Raw genomic sequence first — 5,244 nt, 5'->3', positions numbered from 1 at the left:
AACATGTCTTCCCATCGTTATTCCTGTTACCATCCAGCATCAGTTTCTGAAGAATTTATTTTGCTTTATATCCCAATGGATATAAATGGCATCTTAGCTTCTTTAACAAGTTCATGAGGTTCATAACACAAATGAATCCATTGCTGTAGGGATCAACTTTTGTGAAGGCCTACTTAAATTCATCAAGCTCATCTTTGGAAATCTTATTGGTAGCCACCTCATTCATTTAAAGTTCTGTGATTTTAAAATGCATGTCTCTAGACAGGCAACTTCTCAGTAGATAGACTGGGTAAGACACCTTTTAGAGGAGTCTCAGACATATAGCTGCAGAGTTCCTGGTCTTGCCTGACAGCCTCTGACCAATGCACTCAGTCAACTTCTGCCACCGAAAAGGAATTCTGTCATAAACCTACACAACTCCTGCACAAAACTTTATTCCCTGTGGTGTTAGGTTCAAGCCTGTGATATCTATGGAGACTGTAGAGGAAGGGAAGAAAGCACAAGTCATACTCCTGATGATCATTAGGCCATGTCATGGCTCAGATACAATTTCTGACTGACACACAACACCCTACCACTCTCCACCCCAGCCTCTCCACATCCTCACCAGCACTTGTTTTCAGCCTCTCTCTCTCTCTTTTTTTTTAGTATAGCCCTCTTAGTGGGTATGAAATACTATCTCTTTGTGGTTTTGAATTATCTTTCCTTTAAAAATTAGTTCTCTTAAACAAAGAACCTAAAAATGTAGCAATGGATCAATGTAACTGATTTTTAAGGTCACAAAAGCCATCTCTGAAATCTCATGTGCATGTCATCTTTCATTTCCACAGAAGGTGGTAATGCCTTGAAGCATAGTCACAGAAGGTAACCTTTCCTCTTGAGGCATATCAAAGTGTTTACTTCCTCTGCAGATTCACAAGTACTTATAAGAACTCCATTTTACATGTCTGCAAAGTATGTTATTAAAACTTTCCTTTGCTCATGCTTTTTTTTCTTAACTTGTATTCATTTCTTTCCTCCTTCTCTCTTTCCCTCTCTTCTTCCCTCCCTCCTTCCTTTGCTCTCTCCTTCCCTCCCTTTCTCCCCTCTCTCTTTCTCTTTCAACAGGGTCTTGCTGTGTAGCCAAAGCTGGCCTTAAACTTCTGAGCCTCAGCCTTCTGAGTGTGCTAGGATTACAGGTGTTTGCCACCATGCCAGGCTATTTTTAACCTTTGTGAACATGTATTAAGAAAAGAGACAACTAGCTGGGTGTAGTGATACACATCTGTAATCCCAGCATTTGGGATGCTAACACAGGGGGATTGAGAATTTGAGGCCACTTTGACTGACATAGTGAGAACTGTCTACAAAACAAAACAAAACAAAATACAAGCAAAAAAAAAAAAGAAAGAAAAGAAATGGGACAAGAAAGTTTCAAAACATTTTACAGCTCCTGGAATTTGTGTTTGTTGTAAATACAGAGCTGAAAGTCCTTAATGAAGCACTCTACATTTGTAAATCCTAATCTATTTGCTGGCCTTTGCCATCGTTGTTCCTTCCCAATGGTAATGGCATCACATTTTTATTTCCTTAGTTTTCATTTTATAAACATTTCTTTGTTGTGCTGGACATGACTTCATGCAGAAATCATGGCAACAAAACGTAGAAGAGACATCATTAATTCACTGTTTATCCTCCATACTGTCAAACTTTAATACAACTTCCATTTTTTCTGCATGGCCAAACACTCAAGATTTGGATACTGAATAATATCACTAAGTGCACAGAAAAATATTCAAGAAAAGTGATTTTAGTGAAATGTTTTATAGAAGGAACTTTGGTACCAGTACCAATAACTTGGGCAGTTTTTAAAAATTCCTTCATCAGCTGAAAAACTACTGATAATAGCATGATACAGTAATTATTCTGAATTACCCCCATAGATTCAAAGCAATAAAAATTGTCCTCTTTCTGGGGGTGTGGGCTTAAGCAGAATAGAGCCTGCCTGGCAAGCTCAAGGCCCTGAGTTCAACCCCTAGTACCAAAAAAACAAACAAAAAAGTCTTCTTAAGTTATTACAAGCATGTCCTTTGTCATTTGATTAGTGGGGACAAAATTGTGCAATTTTTGTGAAACACTTTCATTTTTTCTTCCAGTGTTGTCTGGATTGAGGACAGTTTGTTTCATAGACGTAATTGCACATAATTTTAGAGATTTCTTTCTCATGAAATTTTGAAGTAGCAAAAATTCCCAAAGAAAACCTTTTCTTTAAAGACTTCTAACCATGAAAGATCTGCTCCTGCTGCTGCCCTTGAGCCACTTGAGACACAGGGCCATGGGAGAGGAAAAGGAAAAAGCTTTATTAACAACAAGTAGGCATGCTGAAGACAAAAAGAAGAGTTATATGCATATTTTGTGGGAATGTTATCTTTTTGTGGTTTATTACGACTGGTTCTCAGTTTTTGGTACTGGGGTTTGAATTCAGGTCCTTATGCTCACCAGGTACTCTACCACTTGAGCCATGCCAACAGCCCACACTTTTTTTTTTTTTTTTTTTTTTTGCTGTGCTGCGGTTTGAACTCTGGGCCTTGAGCTTGCTGGGCAGGTGCTCTACTACTTGAGTCATTCCTCCAGCTCTGAGAAATGGCCAGTACTGGAATGTGGGTTGTGAGGGTTGTGAGCATCTTATTTGGTCTGGAGGTCACCAAGCATCCAGGACCTGTGAGTGTAAGAAAACTTGATTGTTCGAGGCTTGCTGTTTAAGATCTTGTGTCTGGTCTCTGTCACAGTCAGTCTTTGTTTTATACTTTCCTGACAATTACCTTTCAATTGTCACCCCTGTGACCTGGAAATGGGGCAGTGTCTTTTAACTGATTCTATAGTACTCATTAAGACATGGGGCAGGGTATAGGGAGAAATCAAAGTTACACTCATAAATTGAAAGAAGACAGATGGGAAAAAAACATAATGCAGAGTGTGGCCTCAGACTCATCACTTGAATGAAATTAAACGGCAAAATTAAATCCAGTTTTCAAAGATATGGTGTTTAGGGGGTGTGGTTCAAGTGATAGAGCACTGAGTACTGCCAAAAAAAAAAAGAAGATCTGTTGTTTAATGTTATGAATGGGGTAACTCTAAAATGAGAAAAAAATAAAGTAACAATCACTATTAATATAATGATCTTTATTAATACATTTTAATTTTTCATATTTTAAAATTTATATGTCATAGTCAATGCTTATATAATTATAATTCATATTTTATATTTAAAAATAAAACATTTATATACATTTGTTGGCTCAAAGAAGATATCATATTTTTAGAATTATAAAGCTAATGTCTCTCTTAATAGTCATATGAACTGTCAATTTATTTTTCTGTTTTCCTGAATATTTCAAAGTCCTTAATAATTGTTTTTTTGACATCAGATTAATGGTTTTTATAATAATAATCATTGTCTGTTTTACTTTAACCTGTCAATGAAATTTTATGTTTCACTTCTTGTCACATCTCAGATGCATGTCTGCATTTAAAAGTTCTGTTCAGTGGCTGAAATTGTCACAGAAACCCCAACATCTGCAGTCTGTCTGGGTCTCCGCAGAGGCTTATACACTTTCCTTCCATATCCAAGGAGACCCAGGAGAGCCAATGGTGTGAGTTCCAGCCCAAGTCTGTGTTAAAAGGCAGAAGACTGATGCCCAGCTCACAGGCAGTCAGGGAAAGTGAATTCTCTTTCTTTTTGTGTAAGTCTCCATGGGATGGGGTGGAGCCTACAGAACACAGCCTGCTTTACTCAGTGTATTGATTCAAAGTTACTCTCATAGAGAAAAGTTCTCACAGACATACTCAGAATAATGTTTAATGAAACATCTGGGCACCCCATGGCCCAGGCAGGTTAACAAAACTAACATTTATTCCTCTAGGCTCAGAGCATCTGAGGATAGGAAATATTTTCCAGTTGGATTTTTGTTGTTGTTTTGTTAGTACTGGAGCTTGAACTTAGGGCCTGTGCTTGCAAGGCAAGTACTGTACCACTTGAGCCATGTCCCCCAGTACATCCCAATATTATTATTATTTTTTTAAAAAAACACAGTAACATTTATTTTGGCAAGATAAAAACTAAAATCTAAAACACATAAGCTACCACCATCCAAATGCAAAAGGTGTTAAAGAACAAACTATGATATCAGGGAAAAAAGATGCAGTTTTGTCTAAACACTTTGTTGTTGGATGAAATCTTGGGAAATGTGCCTTGTTTCTTAATTTGTTTTCTAATCTTCTCTTTAAAAAGAAAGTCAGAACATGAAGGCCCACGGCTTTCTCATCCAGAGCTTTTCCTTCAGCAAAAATTTCTTTGTCAGATGAATCAGAAGTGCTCTCTTCTTTCTTTTTCTTAGCAAAATCAAACAGGACATTGACACACTCTTCTGCATTTCTTCCCAAGTCATCCTGAGGGTTAGAACTTTTGCATGGTCTCTGATTTCATCCTCTGTGCTACCCCCACTCCTCTTCCTCCCCCCTCCTCCCCCCACTCCTCCTCCCCCCATTTCCTCCTCTTCCTCTTCCCCGGCCCTTCCTCCTCCTGCTCCTCCTGAGCTTGAGGAGGACTGATTTCACTCAGTGGTAGAGGGCATGAGTCTCACTACTGTATACAGAGCATCGTCCCTGCCTTTGCCCTTTCTGGTTTTCTTTTCCTTTTCTTTCTTTCCTGCATCATCATCACTATTCTTAGGTGGGCTTTTGAGGGGGAATGTACAGAATCTATGACGTGTGTCAGGCATGTCTTGATAGCCATGGCTTTGTAGAATTGCCTGGTGTTTACTTCTTTGGGTCGACAATAAATCTGTTTCAAGGTTCTTACACTCAGGACAGAGAACTATTTTTCTTACATAAGTCCATCCAACATGTCCTGCTGCTTATTTAGTATCATAATAACCATCATTCTAGCTATCAAGTTGGGTCTGTGCTCTCTGCTCACAACCAAAATAGCCGGTGGAACGCAGTGAGGCTTATTAGGCACATTTGCAAGGTCTGTCACTTTGACTCTGTCTTGATTCTATTTCTTTTGCCCTTAACCTTGGCAATCAGATGGGGCATGTTGTAGAGTCAGATCTGACACACTGTGGTTGATGTTGGCAGCCATTTTGGCTTATCAAGAAGATGAAAAGACCATCTTATAGATGGAGGGATTTGAACTTAGGACTTTTTTTTATTATTCATATGTGCATACAAGTCTTGGGTCATTTCTCTCCCCTGCCCCCACCC

General features: G+C 38.7%; 1 pseudogene; it reads right to left on the bottom strand.

The window, feature by feature from the left end:
* Positions 1 to 4,165: 4,165 nt before the first annotated feature.
* On the bottom strand, positions 4,166 to 4,918 carry LOC141418442 (eukaryotic translation initiation factor 5 pseudogene; annotated as a pseudogene).
* Positions 4,919 to 5,244: the final 326 nt, after the last annotated feature.

This window comes from Castor canadensis, chromosome 2 (assembly GCF_047511655.1).
Source record: "Castor canadensis chromosome 2, mCasCan1.hap1v2, whole genome shotgun sequence".
Classification (NCBI taxonomy): Eukaryota; Metazoa; Chordata; class Mammalia; order Rodentia; family Castoridae; genus Castor; species Castor canadensis.
The sequence above is the reverse complement of the archived record's forward strand: the minus strand, read 5'-3'. Positions and strand labels throughout refer to the sequence as shown.